At 34.7% G+C, this 14,642-nt stretch overlaps 1 protein-coding gene across 3 annotated transcripts in view; it reads left to right on the top strand.

Moving 5' to 3' along the window:
- Positions 1-14,642, top strand: part of DENND1A (DENN domain containing 1A) — a 229,151-nt gene that overhangs the window by 26,192 nt on the left and 188,317 nt on the right. The window lies entirely within an intron of this gene.

The raw sequence follows: 14,642 nt of genomic DNA, 5'->3' as shown, positions 1-14,642 counted from the left end.
TTTTTTTTTAATTCACTTCCAGCTGAATGGCTCTTATGTATTTACATTGCTATTTTGATAGCATGGACATAGTATAACTGATGACTTGAGAAGGGAATCTGACTTGAGAAGGGAATGTTACTCAATTCAAGTTGAAGCAAAAAGGTGAAATTAAGTACTGAAGGGTACAGGACTAAGTTCTAAAGTGTATCAACAATGCAATTATTGCTATCTTTTACATATAGTCTTGCATTCCTTAAAAAATAGGTGATGTGAAAGTTGATGACTACTGAAACTGTTGGTCAATTAGGACCCTCTACAATAGGTTTCAGTAGTTAGGTATACCTGCGTTATACCTGCATCAGGTATGAAACTCTTGTCATTGTTATAGAAACAACAACTGTAGGGTTACTCTTAATAATAATGTCTTCACATTTGTTCACATAATGTCATTACATTTAATGAAGCTAGTATGAAAGTCTGTCCTTAATTGCAAACTGCTACATAAATGAAGAAACCATCACAAACACCTGTGTTTTACTCCTTTTTCTTGTCTTAGGCTCTCAGATTTTTTTTCTCCCTCCTCTTTTAATGGCCAGAGGAATTCTTTGGAAAATGAAAGTAATATAGCCTCAGACTTGTAATAATTTATTGAACATAAGAGTAAAAGAGGCAGAGTCTTCAAGTCTCTGGAAATCCTATAGCAGAAGTATAGGAGAGTTTATATAACGTCACTTTATGAACATGCTCGTAGTAGAAATCACAATCTCCTGCTAACCAAAACTCACAAATAAACACTATCTAACAACCCTAAGGCTTTTTAATATGAACAGGTATGTTCCTGTGTGGCACTGTTGAGTCTTCTGCTGCAGTCTTTAGTTACTTTCTTGTATAAAAAGAGCTGTCCAGCTTGCCGTTTGAAAGGCATTCATCGCCATGCGTCACGGCCGCTGCGGAAGAGCAGCAGAGTTCAGAACAGAATTGCCAGTTTCCTATGGCACAGTTTCATCTCTGACAGAATGTTTTTTCTGTCTCAGTGCTATCCGAAAAAGCAAAGCATCTTAAAATAAACAAATATGGAATAATAGCAATTTTGAGGCCACCAAAACCCAAAACGATTCTGAATAGCTTGTTTGTTATAGAATCATCTTGCTGTGCAAGGATATTGCCATAAGAGTGTTTGTATAGATCAATAATGCAAAGCAGTGTCATTGGGAACTGGTGGTACTCCATTAAGGTAACATATGATAACTTTGAAACTGAAAACAGTTTGAGACTACCAATATAGAAAGTATGAAAGTAAGGTCAGATTTTTAGACATTATGAATTTTGCATAGCTTGAGGCTTAGAAATCAGTATTCACTGTTTCATGTTTAACAAAGAAGATATTCTCTGTGTAGTATAGGCAATTATATGATTGCTGAAGAGTAGTGTTTTTGGTTTGTTTTTTGTTTTTTTGTTTTTCCTTTTTAGTTCAACACTTGAAGAGCTTATGGTTGGCTAGAACACTTTTGTTCCGAGTGCTCTTTGAGTCAGTTCAGATTAAAACTGAAATGTGACAGTCTCTATAACAGTGAATATATCTGTATAGTACTTGTATGTATTTGCCTAGTAATATGTCTATCTGAATTTATTATGGTTGATGAATTTTAGAAAGGGATTAAAAAGAATTATGATGTTRGAAAAGATTTCCAGACTATAAAATGTTGTGTAATACATGAAAAATATGGGTTATTAGAAAATTAAAATAGCCTTAACATCATTAAAACTAAAACCAAAAATGGTGACACTATAGCAGTTTGGAAAATGTTTATAAAACACAAAGTATTTTCTAGTAACAAAAACTCTGGTGGTATTTTGGAAAATACTGTTTGTTTTCATTAGCAAGTCCTTTAGGTTTTGTAATGTAGTCGATTGATTGCCATGGCCATGTTGTGGTTTTACATGAGTTCCTTGTAATATAGTTTTTCTAAAAAGCAGTATTACATTAAAATGTTTTTCCTGGCTTTCTTCAGAACAACAAAGAGAATTAAAAATTAGCTGGTTGACACGGGAAAGTAGAAAATGTGACATTATGTAAAAATTTTCTTAAAGGTAATTGAATAAAGGTTTTTTTTTTTTTTAATGGAAGTGCTTATTAACATGTCAGTGTTTTATATGAGTTAAGATGGTCATAAACTGGCATTTTATCAAATGTAAATCTTCTATTTTTGCTGTAAAAGGCTGGCTTGCAGAAACTGTATTAGACTATATGTGCTTGACCTGTCAGCAGAAACAATAATCAAGGAAAAAAGCAGATATGTATACTATTTGAAATACATGTCTTGTAAATATTAAAGATGGTGACCATTTTGTGTAAAAATGTCAAAACTCTAGTTCCTTTGGTCTTAACTTCAGAGTTCGCATTCTGGAAATATAAGCTAAATTGAAAGATTTTCACTATCACTGCTTGTGTCTGGTACTATTAAACTCTAGATGATGCACTAACTCTGGATTAATTTTTGCTGCATGCTAGTTACAGGTGATGAAGGTTTGTTTATTTTTCTTCCTTTAGTCCTTCTGAGACTTAAGAAAAATCTTTTATCTTGTAAATCCTGCCCCACGTGGTATTAGTACTGTGAAATTGTCATGTTTAAAGCATAGCATGAAATATTAGTTAACTGTTTCTTTCATATTTTCAAGACAAGGAGGGCTTGCCAGCTGCTGTTGAAGTGAAGAGGCTGTCACCAGGCAACTCTGCTGTCTCAGAATATAAATACAAAGAGGCAGGAGAAAAGCAAACTCAGTATTCGTAACCTGAGCACTCAAAATATGTCTCTATTAAATTTATAGGCTGGTGAAAAGGTTATGAGAAAATATACTAATTGAGCAGAATTCAATTTAAAAATATTTTCTAAAAAAGCTTTCTTAAAGAAYGTGCTCCTATTCAACTTCTACATTTGATCTCTTTTGTATAATTATTGCAGGTAATCTGGAAGTATGTATGGTTTTTTTTAACCTTTATAAACATGTTTTAAAACAATTCTTATTTTGGAAGCCAGGTTTTTTGTCTTTCTTGAACATTGAAATAGGATGTTTCCTAATTGTATTTTTACAAGTTTTAGCTGCTACATAATATATTGAGTAAAATTACAGGAAAAAAATGAAAGTATAATCCACTCAAAATTTGCTGCTGGTGGGGTTCCTGGAGTTTAACTTACCTTTCCAGTAATGCTGAATTTCTGGGCTGGCTGAAGAACAGATGGTTATGAAGAGAAATATCCCCTTAAGTGCATGGTAAAGCCAACTCGAAAGATTTATCAGCCATGTTTTAATATGGACTTGAGGTATGACTAAAGTAATTAACTGCTGCATATAAAAGATCTGAAGACCTCAATTAAAGATGATAGAAACATGTAACAAACAAGACTTGAAATAAGTACTTTTTTGTCTTCTGTTTTTTTGATCTCTGTTATTTTAGATTTAACTCTATATTATGAATCCCCTTTTTATAGTTCTAGATTTAAATTTTAGACTGATGATACTGACATAACTAATCTGGACTAAAAGTTTTCTACTCTTTGTAAAGAAATAATTGAGTTTTTTTTATCACTGAAGTTATTTTATGCCTTCTAATTCACTCTTATTCTTACAGTTCAAAGCTTTATTAGAAGAGAAAATCATCTGTACTGTTATACAACTGGTTTTATACTATTTTCTTGATATGGATGAAGCAAAAGGAATTAAGGAGTTAATATAGGGGTAATTCCCCAACTGTGTATCAAATATCGCACACACTCTGCTTGCGTTAAAACTGTTTCACAGCTTCTATTATAAGAATTGGTAAAGTTTTGATTAAATCTGGCACCATTCCATATGAGCAGTTGAAGATGGAACATGTTAGGTTATAAAAGGGTCTAACTATTCTGATGCATACCTTTTCCAATATCCTTTTGCTTATCATGTATCATATCTGAGCTTTGACACATGCTTTTTCTTCAGCCCACCGATTCTTAATCTGCTCCTATTAGAGCTTGATGTTCTGGAAGGGAAGAGCTGATCTTATTCCTTGGGAGAGAAAGGAATTACTTCATACCATAGAATAGATTTGAAATAAAACATACTGAATTGACTTTTCTGTCAGTAGTTTTTGTTGGTTTTTTTTTTTTTTTCAAATTCTCAACATCTGTTGATTTTTGTGATTTATTTTAGGTTTTCAAAGGGTATTGAAACAGAAAAACAGATTCTGTCAAAGGCGAAACAGTGTCGGGRGGACTGGAAATCCCATTCTTAACTCTGCTCCTTTCCTGTAGTGGAAGGGATGTGTAGCACTGAACACCTCTTAAATGGCAAGCTGAACATTATAACAGCTTGCTATGGGCCCAAATTACTGATCAGCAATTACTAACAGGAAACTAATGTAGGCCTTTCTTTCTGTAAAGGACAGTTAAACAATATTTTCCAGTCCTTTTATCCAAGAAGTCAGTGTAGTTTGTTTCACGCTCATTGTACTTGAGTATTTTTCACATGATTGTACAATGAATTTAAGCAAATCCCCCTTAGATGGGAAGTTGGGTTTGATGCTATAAGCTTCATATTTAAGATTTACTCTGAATGGATCATAAAGCTGCTGATGGACTAGTTCATGCACTGGAAAACTGATGAGAGAAGAGTAGCTAGAAACCCAGCTGCATCAGATGTACAGGAGCTTAAGGRCAGCTTTCACAGAGGTATGACTGTGACCTTTTTTCAGTCACAATGTAGAGGAATTTACAGTGAAAACGCACTCTCCTTTCAGTGAGCTCTTTTACTGACTGGCCTTGTATCCTTGTAAGCAGACACGAAATGACAGTCTTTATGACTCCACGACTCAACTGTGTGCTCCAGACAGACATACATTTGAAACTGAGGCTTCCACCTCCACAGCCATTGATTGTTGCTTTCTTCTGCTTAGATTTTCTGCAAAAATAGTGGGAAAATATTATCAAAATGGAACAAGATATTTGCCATCCAGTGAATAAATGTAACAATGCTTTTCAAATTATGGAACTGGATAATTGCGCAAAGAACTGATGATATTGTCTGTTCCTCTCCAGTATTGTTTCATCAGCAGAAAGCAATTTTTCTACGTAAAGTAAGTTTGTTTAAACAGTTCAAGAAACAGCATAAATACTTGAAAACATGATTTGGCTTTAGTTCTCTATATACAGCTGTATATGTCAGACTCAAGTTTTTCACCAGCTATTGTTTAATGAATTTAAAATTATCTCTGTAATCTTAGAGTTTCATCAGTTTCTTTTGATGTAGCTCGGTATCTTCCTAAAAACAAGTTTGTTTTTCATGGGTTCCTGAAGTGCCTTAATTTTGTGCCATAGGACAGTGATCATCTAATTCACCTTTTTAGTATGCACTTTCATAATAAATTAATATTCTGTCATATTGAAGAGCAAGCTGCTTTGTGTATGCAAAAACTTTGCAATCTTGAATTCAGTGCATCGAATGAGGAATGGTTGTGCTGAGACAGAAGACTGTAAATCAAAAGTTTGGTTCTCTTCATTTTCATTGGCATCAAAGTTACTGCAGTCTTACAGATACTCTCAAGAAATAATACTGTGTGTGTTGGTCCTCTAATGTTAATGAATGTAACTAAGCATTAGCAATAATTTCAGTCCTTTGATTTCCTTGCCCCTCCCCATCCCTAATGGTCTCTAATTTTAACCTTGGCTTCACTAGTCTTGGAAATTCTTAGCGATTGTTTTGAGTTGGCCCATGCTTTTGTAACACTGAGTAGAGAGTTACCTTATCTCATTGGAATACGCGTGGGTTAAAAATTTGGCAAGCTGTTTCTTTATCCTAGCCTGCGTTTTATGTAAAAAGTAGGTACAGACATAATGTATCCTATATTAAAAGATTGACTGTTGTGAAATCTTTCTATTTTGGCAAAATGTATCAAATATGAAGTCTAAGTTAGCATTTACATAGGAAAGTATCTTGTATTTGGTGTAGCTATACCCAAACAAAGTGCTACAAATATTTGACTTAAGAGCTTGATTTAGCCGTTGTATAAACTTATTGTAGTTGAAAGGAGAAGAAAACCTGTGTGTGTTTGGATTTTTAGCTTGGAGGCCTAATACGGAATATAATACTATTTTTGACAGTTCTTGTATAGTTAGGGCTGTTAGCTTTCTTTGTCAGTTTTTGGTACTGTACACAGTCTTTTGAATTTTAAAATTATATACAGTTCTCCAAAATAAAGAGAATTTCTTTATGTGAAAAGCTATGAGGAAGTTGTAGCTTGTCAGCTTGCTTTATTTTAGATGGACTTTTAAAAACATGTAAGAGATTGCTGAACACGGCCCAGGAAAGTTTTTCTTCTCTGCTGTCCCCCTAGCTCTTGATGTGTTAATAATAGAAAGACTGTTATGGAAATCATAGGGAATTGCTTAATCTGTCCCGTTTTTCTCTCTTCCTCAGTTTCCTATGATGTATATTTTATGTTCCCTTTGATACACTTTCTCTTTTCAGTATTTCCTGCTTTTGGATCATTTTACTGAACTCATACACGAAATTCTGCTCAGAGTTGCAAACTTTATATTCTGTTTCTAGATTATACTCTTGTGAAAATCATTTTCTTGTTACCAGTTAGTTTTTTGGCAATTACAGAATAGACTTCCAAATATTCTCTAAAGAAAGAGGCAAACTTTTCAAGTCTGTTTTTATGGCGTTAATGTCAATGGACTCATTATTTGCGCAACAGCTGATGTATGTAGTATTTGTTGCTTCGCTTAATTGGTGGCTGTACTACATTTGTAAAAACTTCAGGAACTGAAGACAATAGGTTAGTGTCTGCTGTTTATGCGTAAGTAGTCACAAAGATGCAGGCTGCCTCCCGAAACGGTTTGTTGGATTAGTAATCTCCATGAATATTTTCATTGCATACTGTCCTCAGGTGCGTTGTTGTTTGAATATTGAAGCTGTTATGTATACTTATTGTATGTATTAATATTTTGGGGTAACTTCAGTTGCAAGTTCTTTTGAAATAGCCAGCACTGTGATTCTGACAGTGTTTATGGTTTCAATCGCATTATAGTTTCAAAAGATTTATAGTTTGTAAGACATGTTCTTATAGAATTTTCTTTTGCATCTTGGGTGCATTCTGAGTTTTATTCCTTTAGAGTAAGTAGTATTTTAAAGTACTTTAAAGCTTTAATCTTTCATTCTTTAAAGCTTCACATCCAGAAAAAGTAACTTTTTATTTTTTCCCCCCTGCCCAAACTTGTTCTGGGGTTTCTTGGCTGTCTTCTCACATGTGTAGGTTTTCCCTTTCCCTCTTTTCTCCACCCCCCTATCCACACTTTTCCCTCCTCCCCTTCTTCCCCCACTCTGAGATGTTATCTGCATGCTAAGTCTGCAGCAGTTTAGGGGCAAGGAGGAGTGTGCAGCTATACTGAATACAGGACATGAAGGAGTTTGCAGAGGTTTGGAAAGAAGTTTACATTACTTTCTAGTTATGCTGCATAAGTACTGTAACATGTAATGGGTGCTGAAATTGATGTTGCTCTTAATGGAAGTCCATTTAATTTTAGAGGGACAAAAAAAAAGTTGCAACTGTAAGAACTTAAGGAATTTAATGTCTTAAATAATTTAGGAAGGAAAAATGAAGTAATTACCATTGTATTTTTCAACTTGGGATTAGTGCATCTGAATGATTTGTAGCTAATATTGGCTGACTTTTATCAGAAGCAACATGGTTTAGATTATATATTTTTTTTGTATGTTGTAACTGTGGGCAATATCTTTTGATTTTTTTTTTAATAACTTCCTTGGTTTTATAATTTCCATATCCTTCAAATACAGACTAGTTTGAGATTGACTATGTCTAGCAATAATTAAGCATGCCTCTTTAAAAAGCAGAACTCTTCACTTAATGATGTAAGGAAAGTTGAGAGTAGAAGAAGAGCATAGTTACACTAATACACCATTGTAGCATATTCCCATCCTGTCATCTGGAAAATTAAATCAGGTTGCAGCGTGGATTAACATCCAGAATTGTGAGGAGGGGAAGGTAGTGTCTTAAATGCTGTGAAATTGTTCAATAGGATTATACAATTCACAGCTAATTTTGWTATTCTTCTGTATTTGGCTTTTTGTTGAGCAAGATTCTATAAGGAAAAGCAGTAATAGTTTTTAGGACTTGTCAACAGTCCCGTATTTACTAAAATACTAATAGCTTGAATGTGGTTGAGTGTTGTGTACAATAGTATAGGTAGTATTCATAGATATGAAGTAGAATCTCTACTGGTTGGGGGGGAATTAGCTCTGTTTGCATAGTGTGGAATCAATGGCTTATGTTATCCACTGCTGTTGATCTTCTGTAAATACATGGTAAAGAAGCAGAATGCTGCTGTGACAGAGCAGAAGAGTTTTACTCTTTTATCACTGAGAAAAGCAATTTCTTCTCCTCCCCCTTTTTAAAATAAAAAAAAAAAACTATGAGCACTTGCAAAAATTTCATTCAAGAAGTGGCTCAACTGTGATATGTTACTGCTTCTCTCAATGCCACCTCYTAAAATAGAGGTAAAGGAAACTGCTTCAAAAATAAGCATGTGATCTATTTTGTATGTGTGCCGCCTTTATTTTTTTTTCCTTCCTAACTGAAAATGCCCTAGAACAGGGCATCTGTTGTGAATAATAAGGGATAGTGGGTCTCTAGGTCTTCGGCCAACCTACACTTTACAGGCAGCAGCTACTCTGTATGGAGCTGTATCCTCTGGGAAAAGGGCTTGCAATGGCACACACCAGGTTGGTAAGTGAACCACTCTGACCTGAAGCCACTCATGAATTTTAGGAAATTCGTATGATATGCCATTGGAGTGGAAACTTTTAAAGCTGAATGTAAATCTTAGGGATAAAATAAAGTTGACTTTTCTTAATACCAACAGTTTTAGTTTGAAATCTGATGTATGTGTATTTCCTTGCAGTTTTGTCTGTACAAAGTTGGGAGATTTCAGATAAGACAATGTATTTTAGCCTTTATTTTGTAATGGTAGTATTTGTATACTTTCTGCTTTACACTTGTTACTGCCTGCTGCTTTCAGATGCTATATTTCAATATATCTTATTGATCATATACAGTTATTTTTGGGGGAGGTTTGTAAGCGCTTGCCTTAGGCGGAAACCATGTGGATCTTATGATATTTTGTGACCTGAAACTTACAGCCTCGGAGGTGAAGAAAGATAAATGGGAGATGGTAACTTAAGGCACCACAACATGCAGGTTCAACTTGCAGCACTACTTCTGTTCATTGGGAAGAGCTAGCTTGAGGAACTAGAGTCATGTGACTCTCTTTCTTTAGGTTGTAAACTTTCACTTTGTTTTGTTTGCTCTGTTTTGCCATGTCGTCTTTTGCTGACCCAGGCTCAGCTTTTGGTGCTTTGTAACTTTATAGGTGACTGGTGCCCTGGAAATCCTCGAGCTCTGCACTTTACTCCGACTGTATAAGAGGTTGGTTGGAAGGATTTCAGAGTCTGTTCTGCTGTTCTGATGTCAGCAAATGGATTTCACTTTCCTGAACTTGAAAACATGCATTTTTTTGTGTATCAGTATTAAAGTGGAAAAATATTTGAACATCATTCCATTAGAAAGTTTAAGTACCCAAAATAAGTGTTCAGCTGTTTTGAATTGTGAAGGCTTTTCTTACTGCCTAGAGAAACAATGGAGCTACAAATAATTCTGCCTGCAGTGTGCAAAATAAATTATTGTTAGTCAAGGTGTTCAAAGTTTTCAAGTTATTTAGTTTTATAGGCAGAGTTGACAGTCAGTTATGTTCGTGTCTTAACCTAGGATTTCATACATGTTTTGGATTTCAGCATATTTTGCTGATACCAGTATTATGATTAAAGTTGAACACTGAGTACCTGTGTGAGGTACCCTGCTGTATTCCTCCATTTCTATGCCTGTTTTCCTCTGTTCAGAAGAATATGGATATTGTGTCCATAGCAATTTGAGTCAGGCGTGGGTTATTAGGCTCCTTGTGCTTACCCTTATTCTGTGGAGAGCCTGGGCATACTGCATGGGAGTAGCGTTTGTCTTGTAGTTTGTGTTTCATGAAGTCAGATGTTTTGATGGCCACTATTTAAATGTATGTATTTATGTAAATCTTGGTTTAGTGAGAGTTCTTCAGGTTCGTGGAACTTTATATAAGGATCTAAAACAGTAGTTACCAGACAGAATTTAAATGTCATTTTTATTGTGTATGTATGTGTATGTATGTAAACATAGTTGAAAACACTTTTCAAATAAACATTATATTAACAGYGAATAATGGATAAAACAATGAAAGCTATAATAAAATGTGATGTGCTCTCTTTTTCCATTGTGTAGTGTTTTCCAAATAAAGATACAGGATGCTTTTTAAACATTCCCAGACTATTTGAAAGTCAAAGTGATGGAGCTGATGCAATGTAAAATATAAAGTACTTGTAAAAACATGCAGACATGCAAGTATACAGCTGCCAGACATAATTTAAAGGTGGCTTTCTTAGCCCATTTAAAGGTGCGTTTCAGGTTATACAGATTAGCCCTTCTGATGCTGTTATGAGGTATGTCATCAAAAGCAGGCTGTAAACAAACTGTATATCTAGCTCACTGTCTTGATTAACAGGCATGTGACACTAAGTGTGATTCTGTAAGGTACTTTGCACCTCCAGCTAAGTACTTATTGCTGTTATTTCCATAGAGATTGATGGATGCAAAATCAAGTTCGATTTCATGCAGGTAAATTGTGGATGAAATTAAATATCTTCTGATGTATACAGTCGAATGGCATAAGAAGTTTTTATTTATATTAAAGACAATACAGCTTATGAATGTATCTAGCACTGTGCGTGATCCATTTTTTTTTGGATGAAAATATAATTGTAGACCGTGTTCTGGATGAGGACGCATTTGTTTTGAAGCTATAGAACTTGACTCATGTGCGGACTCTAACCAAAGTCGCATCTTTTTCCAAACTGTAATATGGGGTTTAACGTTATGAGATGGAACAGTGCAATCTACGTGAGGACAGCAGTTCAGCAAAGCGTCGATTCAGAAGTTCCCATTTGCTTTGTCTTGAAAGCAACCATAACAACTACTTGTTTTTCCATGTCACCAGCACAGCAAACATCCAAGCAACTTCTCTTGTCTTATTACCACCATAAGTCTTTCGGTGTGTGTATTTTACTACCTAACTTTAAAGAAGTAGAAATAATTTATCTTTTAGGATGCAGATCAATAGACAAGTAAAAGTTTACATAATAGCCAAATAAAAATTATATTATAATGAACAAGTTAGAAACATAACCCCATTTGTGTTACAGATTTGCTTAAAAGGCCAATTTTAATGATGGCTATCCACTACCTGTGATTTTTGAATTCTTTTTTCAACTTTTTCCCGTTACCAAGCTCACTGAAGACACAATACAAAAAATAGAGATTCTGAACATTTACTCACAACTTATGAGCAGCTGATGGGCTGGATGGCTTGTAGGAAGGGTTCTTCAAATGTGCCATGCCTGCCCCTTGTGGTATGCAAACTCCTCAGCAAAGATAGTCCACCCTCCCTGCCTTTTCTCCGGAGAAGGTGGCGGCCAGCTCCTGCGCTTGCGCTGCCTGGCACGGAGACGGGGGAGATGGCTGCCAGGATCACTACTTCTGTGCGAGAGGAGGAAGAGATGGGGCTGGACGGCAGAGAACCGGATGTTGCTATTACTGCAGCTAGGATATATTTCAAATCTTTCCATGACAATAGGACCTGACAAAAATTTATTTTAGAAGCAACAGTCTTAAACCAATATATAGACGATCTGTTTTTTGTATTTTGTAAAGATCTTAACAACCTATGATCTGTTTTTTCACTGATGTGTATTTTCCCGAAAGAACAAATATTTAGAAACATTTAATTTTTGAAATAATTATGTAAAATAATTTTGTAGCAAATCAGTTAAACATTCTGGTAACTTTGAAAATTGAAATTTCCTCCATTATTCTATTTCAAAGAAAATTAAAGAAATCTTGGAGATATGTTTTTAAGCCACTAGGTATTGTGTATTTATGTTGTAGTTTGTTACTCTTCGTTGGTAGTCAGCGTGATGGTGTGTTTTAGTTATGCACAGCACTCTGTATCATAGACATTGGTGTGGATGAGTCGGTGCTGAATATTTTGCCAAATCCTGTTCGTCGTATAATCTAGTCAACTGATGCACAGAATTTAGTGGTCCTTGGAAGAGATGAGGAGAAGGGAGAATCTTTTGGTTTATTCTAAGTTTACTTACTGGGAGTCTCCTGAGTTAGAGACACATACGGAATATGCAGAGTGTTATTTGGGGGAGGGGGGAGAGATTTTTTTTGGGGGGGGGGAAGGAAACAGTTATCTATAGATGAGGATAATTTTCTATGGCCACTGCTCAGCCTTAATTCATGGTGGCACATAGATTTTTAAGAGACAGAAAAAATCCCAATTTTCTGTTAGAATGAACGTTCCTAAGTGGAAAAAAAAATCTGAATTGATGTATATAAACAAAGCTAAAATTAAAGCAAACCCAGAAAAGCCTAACAAAAAATCCTTGGCTGTGATTTTTCAAGTTACTGTTTAAGTGATGTTTTGTTTCATTTTAATGAGACTGGTTTGTAAGGTGGCCTCTGAAATGATGAAAGTACCAGCATGTATTTATTTGCCCAYGACAAATTTCAGCTAACAGCACTTATCAGTGAATTTCAGAATACCTTGCAGACTGGTGCACAATCTTCTGCGTGGTGATCTTGATACGTGTTTGCCTTCTGGGTTTACGTAAATGCTGTAGAATAGGTTTGTGTAGGCCTTTGTGCCAATGAGCTCCTGAAACACAAAAGGGCATTCAAGATGCTAAGAAAAATAGGCATATACATATATACAGACACACACACACACATGTATGAAAAATACTGTTGGCATCTTAGTGTGGCTGATCTGCTTTGTTGCATTTCTGAAGAATGGAGAATGTGGATTGAGATCTATGGAAGAATGTGTTTAGAGGAAATGCACTTTGGATTTATGTACCCAGCTTAATTCCTCATTTCCTTCAAAATGGGAAATGATAAAATTGCATGTGTGTGTATTTATATATATAACTTATATTGAGTTTGAGAGTAAATAGGTCAACAGAAAATTGGAGGAGGGGGGAAGGGAATGTTAGTGTCATGCTCCAGGCTCCTTTGCCAATTTTTAACCAACTGTATGTACCGTGATTTACAAATTAAGGTGCCATTTCTTTCATTGATTTTCTGCGTAGTTCTGAAAGATTATCCTCATATGAGGCAATTCTTCTTCTTCTTCTTCTTCTAAAAAAAAAAAAAAATTAAGAATATGCATCATAATAGATGATACCTACTTCCATCCTACTACTAATATTGTGCTTGCTTTGGTGAAATACGAAATTGTATTGTCCTGTTCGTTGTTACTTGAAACACTCGTGTGTATATAAGACTGCTTGTGTGAGTTCAGCTATTCACTTTGGTTTGCCTGTTTGGACACTTGGCACACATTGGACACTTATCCATACACAGATTTAAGAATTTTCAAGATAAAGCTTTAAAAGGCAATCTCTTGCTTTCAATTTCTATTCTTTTTCTGTTTATGTAAAAGGGTTTGCTTATATATRTATTTATATATGAAATTTTATCTGTTATATATTTATATATATTTGTATGTGTGTAACAGTGAAATGTTAAAATTAAACATCCRATTGCGTGCAAAAATTAAGCTAAGAAGTTGTTGTTAAAGTACAGTCTTGCTGTATTTCTAATTTCAGATGAATACTCCTTAACAAAATGTTTGCATCTGCTAGCAATTGAATCACCAATCAACTAATTTATTACTAAAATAAACATTGCCAATAAGAAATCTAGGGTGGGACCATTCTAAAACAACAATATGTGGTGTATATGTCATAAAATGATTCTCTTCCCCTCAAGCCTTAGCTACAGTGCAGTATAACAATAATTGAGCAGTAAAGATTGTTTATGCAATTTCATAAGGTACATAATGATCAAAATTTGTGGAAACATTGTATAAAAATTCAAGCATCTGGGAATAATGTATCCAATGTGCCAGGCTTCAAACAGTTGAACCTGATCATGATTGCACAAATGTTAGAAATGGTATAGGATACTCGTTGACTTTTCTATGTATTATATTTTATTGTGAACTCTATTTATTGCATTTTTTTTAATAATTGAAAAATATCTTTGTAATATGGAATCCAACCATCTCAGCCATATTCCTTAGAAGAATGGATGGCTTTGAAGAGTCCTGTTTTAAATAGGTTGTCATATGAATAATTTCAGTCATGATATTTTGTTGTTTTATGAATATCTCTAATTAATTTTAACATCATTTCTGAGGGAATACTACCATATTATTTATTCTGACAGGCCAAAGGAATAAGGATGTTTTGTCAGTCTTACTGATCTGAAATATTTAACCTTTTTTTTCTTCTTTTTTTTTTTTTTAACTGATGGCAGAGAAGTTCAGGGCTACCTTACTTAGCTCTTTCAAATTCCTGATAAATATTTTTATATGCTTTCTAAGGAGCATACCTTTTCTATCAACATTAGTTTGAATTAATTTTGAGAGTTTTGTAATCTAGTATCACTGAAAACTGTC

This window comes from Apteryx rowi, unplaced genomic scaffold (assembly GCF_003343035.1).
Source record: "Apteryx rowi isolate R43461 unplaced genomic scaffold, aptRow1 scaffold_120, whole genome shotgun sequence".
Classification (NCBI taxonomy): Eukaryota; Metazoa; Chordata; class Aves; order Apterygiformes; family Apterygidae; genus Apteryx; species Apteryx rowi.
Note: the sequence above shows the minus strand (reverse complement) of the source record. Positions and strands in the feature narration are given on the sequence as shown.